Source organism: Channa argus, chromosome 3 (genome assembly GCF_033026475.1).
Source record: "Channa argus isolate prfri chromosome 3, Channa argus male v1.0, whole genome shotgun sequence".
NCBI classification, from domain to species: Eukaryota; Metazoa; Chordata; class Actinopteri; order Anabantiformes; family Channidae; genus Channa; species Channa argus.
This window is the reverse complement of record NC_090199.1, coordinates 13,391,067-13,403,664: the sequence shown is the minus strand read 5'-3', so window position 1 is coordinate 13,403,664 and position 12,598 is coordinate 13,391,067. Positions and strand designations below refer to the sequence as shown.

The following is a 12,598-nucleotide window of genomic DNA, read 5'->3' as shown; positions in this document are numbered from 1 at the left end:
AAGGTTTTAACTGCTTGTTGTTAAAATCTCGGTAATTAACCAAATTCATGATCACTGGAATTCTCTGTTTGTTGTGTGTGAGGAAAACAATCAAGGTCAGGAGGAAATTATGTAAATTTAAAAATAAACATAATATGATACATTATACTTATATAAGATAGTAGAATGTAACAAATGTAATACATAATTTGTTATTGTTGGTTTGATCCCCGGCACCTCCTGTCCCATGTCAAACTGCCCTTGAGCAAGAATCTGAACCTGAAATTAGTCACTACCGGTAAGTGTCGGCCAGCTGCATAGCAGCTCCACCATCACTGTGTGCAGTGCGAATGGGTGAAGAAGAAGCAGCTTTGAGTGCTGATATGTAGAAAAGTGCAGACCATTTACCATGATGACAAGGTGCAGGCATCTACACAAGTACATGTCATCCTCTGAAAGACATGCAGTACAGATGATCACATGTACCATAACCGTAGATGAATGACTCATATTGGAAGGAGCTCTGAAATACGAAGGAACTATTTCAGGCATGTTGTGCACTTTAAAGGATTTGACAGGGCTGTAACATATTTAGAGATTTAAGGCCTCTATGACAAAATCAAGGCACGTAACTTCATTTTGAGTTTCTTCTGTCTTTTATCTCTGTTGCTTTTAGTTCTTTTTATTTTAAACTTTTCATTTTATGAATCATACTGTGCCTAGCATGAATAAATAAGATCTGTCTCAGGTGTCCACATTAAAGTCAAAGTTACATCTGTAAAAACTGTTTTGAAACACATTATATCAGTTTTATGCTGCAATGATGAGTTGACATTGACATTGTGAAAATGTGTTTTCGACCCTACTGACACATTCTTGATGTTTGCCTTAGTTAGCTGTTTACTGGACTTCTGAACATAAGGTCTAAGGAGGTGTCTTTGCAAAGAAAGGAGGCCATTATCCTCATTAGGATGAAAAAAGAAAACAACGCCCTCAAAAAGAAGTCAAACCCCTGTGAATTAAATCTGAAATGTTTTATTTTAAATTCACTCTGGTGGAGACCAAATGTTAAAAAGTGTATTATTGTTCCAATATTTATGAACCTAACTATATGAAAGTCAAAAAAACAAAACACAGAGGATATCATTGATGCTTTATTTAGGTTTAATAATTTCTTTGTTCAGTTGGGAGAGGAAAATGCCATATGTTGAATTGCAGCTTTGCGTCTTGTGACAGTTTGTTGGATCATTTTCCCAGTCCAGGAATAAGTCCTGCAAGTTTTCCGAACAAAAGCTGCAGCGCTGTACCCAGGCCTGTGCTGGGTGGTGGTTGGGGGGCGGGGTTGTATGGGATGTATTGTATTTGAGGAGGAAGCTGAGGATACATCTGAGGATAATATCCACCTCTCTGGAGAAAAGAAAATATTTATTTTAGGGCAACATAAAGAAAATGTAATTTTATTTAATAAAAAGAGAGAAAATATTTTGTGAATATGTGAATCTCGTAAAAAACATACTGACCTCCTCACTACTTGAGCGTTTCACTCGATCATTCTCCTCCTCAGGGACCTATTAGAGTGAAGACTTTTAAAGTGACATGAATCACTTTATATCTAAACTAAAATATAAAAACATCAATGCCTTATGCAATACAATAGTTCACAAACAGATTATTATGAGTACGTACAGGTAAGGCATAGCTTAGTGCCAAGAAGCACAGAACCAGGACCAGCAGTTTCATAGCGGAAAATGTAAAGAATCTTTCCTGAAACAGAAAAGAAAAAACTAAATGAAGATTTTGTTGTAGGCATTATTTGCTACACTTTTTAAACTATGGATTCTCAGTAGTGATGAAAATCTTACCTTGGAAGTCAAGAGTGATGTTGACACGATGGCCAGTGGTGAATTCGCTCTGAAGTTACTCTATGTCCATGTGCACTTTATAAGGAATTATTCCACCCCTGGTCGTCCAATCAGCCATCAGAGGAGTTGTGATTTGGAATAATTGGTAATTACGTGTTGAAATGTATCGGTAATTTTCAAAATTTGAATTTGACATAGACCAGCTAATCTCATTGCTGTTGGGAAACAGTGAAGAAACACTAAGTGTGTTCCATAGACATGAATCATGTGCACACATTCTTGATTAAATATAATCAATGGCACAGTTCAACCACACATGTGTGTACATGCTATTTTATTCACACTCTTTTATATGCAAAAAGAGTGCATATAAAATAGATATAGCAGCATTACCTCCCATAGCTGATCCCATTATATTTCATTCATTTCATATGCCGATACCTGTGCCATAATGAAAAAACAGGAAGTCTTAAAAGCCTTCTAATATAAAGATATTGAATTTCATTTCTTTAATCAAATTCCTTTTTTGGCTGTAGTTGACACACAGTACTTTTCCTAATTAAATTGTGGTTATGAATATTGGAGAAACGTAAAAAAACTAATTGATGCAGTTGAATACATTTGAACAGATTAAGCTCTTAACTATAAGTAACTGCAACTGTTAACTGGTGATAACAGTGTTTGTATCCATGTCAGGTGACTTTGAAGCAAAAATCAAGAGAAATGGAAGAACCAGTGTGTCTAGAAGTACCATAACTGTAAAAAATATAATTTATAAAGGTTTGGCAACTTCCAAGCTGTCATCAAACAGTCGGATTGGATCAGTTTGAATGAAGAGCGTCTGTAAACAGCAATTTTCAAGTCTTGCCACAGATTGTCAATTGGATTTAGGCCTGGACTTTGACTGGGTCATTCTAACATATAAATATGCTTTGGTCTAAACCATTCCTTTGTAGCTCTGGCTGTAAGTTTACGGTCATTGTCCTGTTGGAAGGTGGACCTCCACTACAGTCTTTTGCAGACTCTAAATTGTTTTCTTCAAAGATTGCGACATTTTTATATCAACTTTGACCAGCTTCCCTGTGCCTGCTGAAGAAAAGTATCCCCACAACCTGATGCTGCCACCACCATGTCTCACGGTGGGGATGGTGTGTTTAGGGTGATGTCCAGGGTTAGGTTTCAGCCACATATAGTGTTTTGCATTTAGGTGGAAAACTTCAATTTTGGTCTCATCTGAGCAGAGCGCTTCTAAATGTTGGCTGTGAAGTGTTTTGGAAACCACCCAAAGTGGTTCAATAAATACCTCAACACCACCCAAAGTATGTAACTCAAACTACAAGAATTAAAAGTATTTGAATTCCAATTTGTTCCAATAAAATTCAAAATGTGTCACAATACATTTTGAAAAAGTTCACTCAATCCTCACATGTGATTCACACCCAACTATCCCCCAAGCCCCCCAGAAAAACTCAATAAATAAAATGTGTTATCAGCTTTAGGGGGTTAAGTTAGGGTTCAGTGTCTTGCTCAAGACATTTCGACATGTGATAGGAGGACCCTTGGATTTGTGGATGACTCCTCTACTTCCTGAGCCACAGGTGCCTTTTTATTTATAATTGATCAGTTATGCCTATAGTTGTCTATACTGTAGTTGTGTCTATATACACTACTCAGAAACAATTAGGGATGTTCGACTTTCGGGTGAAGTTTATGGAAAATGGAAAAAGTTCATGCTACAGTGATAATATATCATGAAAGTAGGGCATTAAAGTAGAAGCATGCAATGGTAATTTCTTCATCTCAATCAATTTATTGAAGTTCAAATTAACTTGTGTGTCTCAATTTAAAGGCCTGTGCTTTCTACCTATATCACTAATAACTTAATTCAATTCAATTCAATTCAACTTTATTTATATAGCGCCAATTCACAACAAAGTCATCTCAGGGCACTTTACAAAATAAAGTCAAGATTATAAAGATGTATAAAGAGAACCCAACAATTCCTCCTGGAGCAAGCCATAGGCAACAGTGGAGAGGAAAAACTCCCTTTAACGGAAGAAACCTCCAGCAGAACCAGATTCAGGGTGGATGGCCATCTGCGTTGACCGGTTGGGGTGAGTGGAAAGGGGAGAGAGAAAAGAACAGAGCAACAAAAAGCAACAACAAAAAAATCAGGTAGATTGGTAGGACCAGTAGCTGCACGCTGGACACACAGCTTCAAAGCCGGGGGACACCTGCAGAAAGGGACAGAGAGAGGGGGACAGAGAAGGACAAAGACAACTACGGGAGAGAACACACAGAGTTAATGACGTACAGTGGTGACAATTGCGGGGTGAGAGGAGAGGAGAGATGGTCAAGAGGAGTAAAGGAGCTCAGTCCATCGGGGGGTGGGTCCCCCAGCAGTCTAAGCCTATGGCAGCATAACTATAACTAACTATATGCTTTTTTAAGGAGGAAGGTTTTAAGCCTAGACTTAAAAGTAGACAGGGTGTCTGCTTCCCGAATCTGAACTGGGAGCTGGTTCCACAAGAGAGGAGCTTGATAGCTAAAGGCTCTACCTCTACCAATAGTACTGGAGGCCAGACTTATGCCATCTAGAGTAACAATATGGTTGGACATCATATCTCTGAGAGTTTTGGGCCCAAATACTATGACTTCAGTTTTGTCCGAGTTTAAAAGTAAATAGTAAATTGTGGGACATCCAGGCCTTTATGTCTTGTAGGCATGCTTGAAGCTTTATTAACTGATTATTTTCATCTGGTTCCATAGATAAATATAGCTGGGTATCATCAGCATAACAGTGGAAATTTATGGAGTGTTTTCTAATTATGTTGCCTAAAAGAGAAATATATAGGGTAAAAAGTATTGGTCCTAACACAGAGCCTTGTGGAACTCCATAGCTAACCTTTGTGTGCATGGAGTATTCATCATTAACATGAACAAATCTATCAGACAGATAAGATTTAAACCAACCTAGTGCAGTTCCTTTAATCCCAATTTCATGTTCCAGTCTCTGTAATAAAATGTTATGATCGATGGTATCAAATGCAGCACTAAGATCTAACAGAACAAGTATAGAGATGAGTCCATTATCTGAGGCCATGAGAAGATTGTTGGTGACTTTTACCAGTGCTGTTTCTGTACTATGATGAACTCTAAATCCTGACTGAAAGTCTTCATACAAATTATTCCTATGAAGGTGATCACATAATTGTTTTGCAACTACTTTTTCAATTATTTTAGAAATAAAGGGGAGATTAGATATTGGTCTGTAATTGGCTAAAACACCTGGGTCAAGACAGGGTTTTTTAAGTAGTGGTTTAATTACAGCTACCTTATAGGCCTGTGGTACATAGCCTGTTTCTAAAGATAGATTGATGATATCTAATATGAACGTATCTATTAAGGGTAAAGCTTCCTTGAGCAGCTTAGTTGGAATAGGGTCTAGCAGACAGGTTGTTGGTTTGGATGAGGTAATAAGAAGGTCATAAAATCATTGCTGCTCAAAGTTAAGGGAATAGTAGGCTCAACAGAACTATGGCTCTTAGTCAGCCTGGCTACAGTGCTGAACAGAAACCGGGGTTTGTTCTTGTTTTCTTCTATTAATGATGAATAATATGCTGTTCAGGCATCACTGAGAGCTTGTACACCTGTAAACTATTTTTCCAGGCTAAATGAGATTCTTCTAACTTTCTGGAACGCCACTTCCTTTCCAACTTTCGTGTTGCCTGTTTTAAGTTGCATGATTGTGAACTATACCATGGAGATCGCCTCTTCTGGTTTACTGCCTTCTTTTTCAAAGGGGCAACACTATCGAGTATTGTACGTAGTGAGGCTGCAGAACTTTCAACAAGATAATCTATTTGTTCAGGAGTAACATTAAGGAGACTACTTTCCATTGTATTAACATATGGTGAAGCAAATGATGAAGAAATAATTTCTTTATATTTGTTGACAGCTTTTTCACTTAAGCATCTGCTATAGTGGAATTTTTCCCTAACTGCTAAATAGTTCGTTATTGTAAATTCAAATGTTATTAAAAAATGGTCAGACAGAAGAGAGTTGTGAGTAAATATGGTTAAATTATCCGCTTCAATTCCATACGTAAGGACAAGGTCCTACTTACTATTCGGTGGCCTGTCCTCCACTCCTACAAACTGATATACCACAGGGACATAAGTTGTAGCAAACCTCGATATTCACTTTGTTTTATTTATTGATAATTTGGGTAAACCTGTGAAGTTGTTCTTGTTTCTTAGTTTTTATGATTATTATTTTTATTGCTTTAAGAAATGTTTGTTTTAACACATATTGTTGTCTGTAGCTCAGTTGGTAAGGCAGTTCTTCACGGACCACAGGGTCATTGGTTACACGTTGAAGTGTCCTTGGGCAAGACACTGAACCCCAAGTTTCTCCTGGTGGGTCAGGTGAGCACCTTGCATGTCAGCCACTGCCATCGGTGTGTGTGTGTGTGAGTGGGTGAATGGGAATCAATATTGTTAAGCGCTTTGGATAAAAGCGCTTTATAAGCGACCATTTACCAAAATGTAATTTAATATGAAGAATATGTGAATCCCTAAAAAATATACTGACCTCCCCACTGCTTGAGCATTTGACTCGATCATTCTCCTCCTCAGAGACATATGAGAGTGAATTTACAGGATTCACTTTATATCTAAAGTATCACAAAAACATAGATGCCTTATACAATATAATAGTTTTTCTTGTTTTTAAACACCAACTGTAGAAACAATTTAACAAGGCATCATCTCATATTTAGTTTTAAATATGCTTATTTACATGTTTATTTAACTGCCTTAATTTTCTTTCCTTTGATGCTACAACTTAAAAACAATAAATGTGTTTGCGGTTATCACTAACTCCACTAGAAATCAAAACTGGGACTTAAAACAAATGCTAATGTGTCTGTTGGATGTTGCTGCGTGTGAACTTCATAAGGTTGTAACTGCTTGTTGTTAAAATCTCGGTAATTCACCAAATTCATGATCATTGGAATTCTCTGTTTATTGTGTGTGAGGAAAACAATCAAGGTCAGGAGGAAATTATGTAAATTTAAAAATAAACATAATATGATACATTATACTTATATAAGATAGTAGAATGTAACAAAAGTAATACATAATTTGTTATTGTTGGTTTGATCCCCGGCACCTCCTGTCCCATGTCAAACTGCCCTTGAGCAAGAATCTGAACCTGAAATTAGTCACTACCGGTAAGTGTCGGCCAGCTGCATAGCAGCTCCACCATCACTGTGTGCAGTGCGAATGGGCGAAGAAGAAGCAGCTTTGAGTGCTGATATGTAGAAAAGTGCAGACCATTTACCATGATGACAAGGTGCAGGCATCTACACAAGTACATGTCATCCTCTGACATACATGCAGTACAGATGATCACATGTACCATAACCGTAGATGAATGACTCATATTTGAAGGAGTTTGGCTCTGAAATCCGAAGGAACTATTTCAGCCATGTAGTGCACTTTAAAGGATTTGACAGGGCTGTAACATATTTAGAGATTTAAGGCCTCTATGACAAAATCAAGACATGTAACTTCATTTTGAGTTTCTTCTGTCTTTTATCTCTGTTGCTTTTAGTTCTTTTTCATTTTATGAATCATACTGTGCCTAACACGAATGAATAAGATCTGTCTCAGGTGTCCACATTAAGGTCAAAGTTACATCTGTAAAAACTGTTTTGAAACACATTATATCAGTTTTATGCTGCAATGATGAGTTGACTTTGACATTGTGAAAATGTGTTTTCAACCCTACTGACACATTCTTGATGTTTGCCTTAGTTAGCTGTTTACTGGACTTCTGAACATAAGTTCTAAGGATGTGTCTTTGCAAGGAAAGGAGGCCATTATCCTCATTAGGATGAAAAAGAAAACAACCCCCTCAAAAAGAAGTCAAACCCCTGTGAATTAAATCTAAAATGTTTTATTTTAAATTCACTCTGGTGGCGTAGAGAGACCAAATGCTTAAAAGCATATTATTGTTCCAATATTTATGAACCTAACTATATGAAAGTCAAAAAAACAAAACACAGAGGATATCATTGATGCTTTATTTAGGTTTAATAATTTCTTTGTTCAGTTGAGAAACGAAAATGCCATATGTTGAATTGCAACTTTGCGTCTTCTGATAGTTTGTTGGATCATTTTCCCAGTCCAGGAATAAGTCCTGCAAGTTTTCCGATCAAAAGCTGCAGCGCTGTACCCAGGCCTGTACTGGGTGGTGGTTGGGGGGCGGGGTTGTATGGGATGTATTGTATTTGAGGAGGAAGCTGAGGATACATCTGAGGATAATATCCACCTCTCTGGAGAAAAGAAAATATTTATTTTAGGGCAACATAAAGAAAATGTAATTTTATTTAATAAAAAGAGAGAAAATATTTTGTGAGTATGTGAATCTCGTAAAAAATATACTGACTTCCTCACTACTTGAGCGTTTCACTCGATCCTTCTCCTCCTCAGGGACCTATTAGAGTGAAGACTTTTAAACTGACATGATTCACTTTATATCTAAACTAAAATATAAAAACATCAATGCCTTATGCAATACAATAGTTCACAAACAGATTATTATGAGTACGTACAGGTAAGGCATAGCTTAGTGCCAAGAAGCACAGAACCAGGACCAGCAGTTTCATAGCGGAAAATGTAAAGAATCTTTCCTGAAACAGAAAAGAAAAAACTAAATGAAGATTTTGTTGTAGGCATTATTTGCTACACTTTTTAAACTATGCATTCTCAGTAGTGATGAAAATCTTACCTTGGAAGTCAAGAGTGATGTTGACACGATGGCCAGTGGTGAATTCGCACTGAAGTTACTCTGTGTCCATGTGCACTTTATAAATTATTATTCCACCCCTAGTCGTCCAATCAGCCATCAAAGGAGTTGTGATTTGAAATAATTGGTAATTACGTGTCGAAATGTATCGGTAATTTTCAAAATTTGAATTTGACATAGACCAGCTAATCTCATAGCTGTTGGGAAACAGTGAAGAAACACTAAGTGTGTTCCGTAGACATGATTCATGTGCACACATTCTTGGTTAAACATAATCAATGGCACAGTTCAACCACACATGTGTGTACATGCTATTTTATTCACACTCTTCACACTCTAACTCTTTTAACTCCTCAGAGACATATGTGAGTGAATTTGCATCATTCACTTTATATCTAAACTAAAGTATCACCAAAAAAAATAGATGCCTTATGAAATATAATAGTTTTTTGGTTTTGTGGCACCAACTCTAGAAAAAGTTTGACAAGGCATCAGCTCATATTTAGTTTTAAATATGCTTATTTACGTGTTTATTTAAATGCCTTCATTTTCTTTCCTTTGATGCTACAACTTAAAAAAAATAAATTTTTTTGCAGTTATCACTAAATTCCACTAGAAATCAAAACTGGGACTGAAAACAAATGCTAATGTTGCTCATTGTCTGCTGGATGTTGCTGCTTGTGAACTTCATAAGGTTTTAACTGCTTGTTGTTAAAATCTAGGTAATTCACCAAATTCATGATTACTGTGCTTTTCAGTTTGTTGTGTGTGAGGAAAAAAATGAAGGTAAAGAGGACATTTTGTTTTTAGTTTTTTGGGGGGTTAATGGAATCCAGTATTTGTTTTATTCATTTATTTATTTTAAAGTCTCCAGTCAACAAATAGGGTGACTGTGGCGCAGGAAGGTAGAGCGGTCGTCCACCAATCCCGCAGTTGTTGGTTTGATCCCCGGCACCTCCTGTCCCTAGTCGAACTGTCCTTGAGCAAGAATCTGAAGCCGAACTTAGTCGTTCTCGGTGAGTGTTGGCCAGCTGCATAGCAGCTCCACCATCACTGTGTGCAGTGTGAATGGGTGAAGAAGAAGCAGCTTTGAGTGCTGATATGTAGAAAAGTGCAGACCATTTACTATGAAGACAAGGTTCAGGCATCTACACAAGTACATGTCATCCTCTGACAGACATGCAGTACAGATGATCACATGTACCATAACCGTAGATGAATGACTCATATTTGAAGGAGTTTGGCTCTGAAATCCGAAGGAACTATTTCAGCCATGTAGTGCACTTTAAAGGATTTGACAGGGCTGTAACATATTTAGAGATTTAAGGCCTCTATGACAAAATCAAGGCACGTAACTTCATTTTGAGTTTCTTCTGTCTTTTATCTTATATCTGTTGCTTTTAGTTCTTTTTGATTTTATGAATCATACTGTGGCTAGCACGAATAAATAAGATCTGTCCTCAGGTGTCCGCATTAAGGTCAAAGTTACATCTGTAAAAACTGTTTTGAAACACATTATATCAGTTTTATGCTGCAATGATGAGTTGACATTGACATTGTGAAAATGTGTTTTCGACCCTACTGACACATTCTTGATGTTTGCCTTAGTTAGCTGTTTACTGGATTTCTGAACATAAGTTCTAAGGATGTGTCTTTGCAAGGAAAGGAGGCCATTATCCTCATTAGGATGAAAAAGAAAACAACCCCCTCAAAAAGAAGTCAAACCCCTGTGAATTAAATCTAAAATGTTTTATTTTAAATTCACTCTGGTGGCGTAGAGAGACCAAATGCTTAAAAGCATATTATTGTTCCAATATTTATGAACCTAACTATATGAAAGTCAAAAAAACAAAACACAGAGGATATCATTGATGCTTTATTTAGGTTTAATAATTTTTTTGTTTAGTTGAGAGACGAAAATGCCATATGTTGAATTGCAGCTTTGCGTCTTGTGACAGTTTGTTGGATCACTTTCCCAGTCCAGGAATAAGTCCTGCAAGTTTTCCGAACAAAAGCTGCAGCGCTGTACCCAGGCCTGTGCTGGGTGGTGGTTGGGGGGCGGGGTTGTATGGGATGTATTGTATTTGAGGAGGAAGCTGAGGATACATCTGAGGATAATATCCACCTCTCTGGAGAAAAGAAAATATTTATTTTAGGGCAACATAAAGAAAATGTAATTTTATTTAATAAAAAGAGAGAAAATATTTTGTGAATATGTGAATCTCGTAAAAAATATACTGACCTCCTCACTACTTGAGCGTTTCACTCGATCATTCTCCTCCTCAGGGACCTATTAGAGTGAAGACTTTTAAACTGACATGATTCACTTTATATCTAAACTAAAATATAAAAACATCAATGCCTTATGGAATACAAAAGTTCACAAACAGATTATTATGAGTACGTACAGGTAAGGCATAGCTTAGTGCCAAGAAGCACAGAACCAGGACCAGCAGTTTCATAGCGGAAAATGTAAAGAATCTTTCCTGAAACAGAAAAGAAAAAACTAAATGAAGATTTTGTTGTAGGCATTATTTGCTACACTTTTTAAACTATGGATTCTCAGTAGTGATGAAAATCTTACCTTGGAAGTCAAGAGTGATGTTGACACGATGGCCAGTGGTGAATTCGCTCTGAAGTTACTCTATGTCCATGTGCACTTTATAAAGAATTATTCCAGCCCTGGTCGTCCAATCAGCCATCAAAGGAGTTGTGATTTGGAATATTTGGTAATTACGTGTTGAAATGTATCGGTAATTTTCAAAATTTGAATTTGACATAGACCAGCTAATCTCATGGCTGTTGGGAAACAGTGAAGAAACACTGAAGTGTGTTCCATAGACATGAATCATGTTCACACATTCTTGATTAAATATAATCAATGGCACAGTTCAACCACACATGTGTGTACATGCTATTTTTTCACACTCCTTTATATGCAAAAAGAGTGCATATAAAATAGATATAGCAGCATTACCTCCCATAGCTGATCCCATTATATTTCATTCATTTCATATGCCGATACCTGTGCCATAATGAGAAAACAGGAAGTCTTAAAAGCCTTCTAATATAAAGATATTGAATTTCATTTCTTTAATCAAATTCCTTTTTTGGCTGTAGTTGACACACAGTACTTTTCCTAATTAAATTGTGGTTATGAATATTCGAGAAATGTAAAAAAACAAATTGATGCAGTTGAATACATTTGAAAGAGGAGAGGAGAGATGGTCAAGAGGAGTAAAGGAGCTCAGTCCATCGGGGGGTGGGTCCCCCAGCAGTCTAAGCCTATGGCAGCATAACTATAACTAACTATATGCTTTTTTAAGGAGGAAGGTTTTAAGCCTAGACTTAAAAGTAGACAGGGTGTCTGCTTCCCGAATCTGAACTGGGAGCTGGTTCCACAAGAGAGGAGTTTGATAGCTAAAGGCTCTACCTCTACCAATAGTACTGGAGGCCAGACTTATGCCATCTAGAGTAACAATATGGTTGGACATCATATCTCTGAGAGTTTTGGGCCCAAATACTATGACTTCAGTTTTGTCCGAGTTTAAAAGTAAATAGTAAATTGTGGGACATCCAGGCCTTTATGTCTTGTAGGCATGCTTGAAGCTTTATTAACTGATTATTTTCATCTGGTTCCATAGATAAATATAGCTGGGTATCATCAGCATAACAGTGGAAATTTATGGAGTGTTTTCTAATTATGTTGCCTAAAAGAGAAATATATAGGGTAAAAAGTATTGGTCCTAACACAGAGCCTTGTGGAACTCCATAGCTAACCTTTGTGTGCATGGAGTATTCATCATTAACATGAACAAATCTATCAGACAGATAAGATTTAAACCAACCTAGTGCAGTTCCTTTAATCCCAATTTCATGTTCCAGTCTCTGTAATAAAATGTTATGATCGATGGTATCAAATGCAGCACTAAGATCTAACAGAA

General features: G+C 37.0%; 1 long non-coding RNA gene across 1 annotated transcript; it reads right to left on the bottom strand.

Moving 5' to 3' along the window:
• Window positions 1-8,113: 8,113 nt before the first annotated feature.
• LOC137124538 (uncharacterized) lies at window positions 8,114-8,342 on the bottom strand. The gene is made up of 2 exons (XR_010913984.1): window positions 8,295-8,342; window positions 8,114-8,181 (listed from the first exon to the last, which is right to left on the bottom strand). It is a non-coding gene; the product is annotated as an uncharacterized lncRNA (long non-coding RNA).
• Window positions 8,343-12,598: the final 4,256 nt, after the last annotated feature.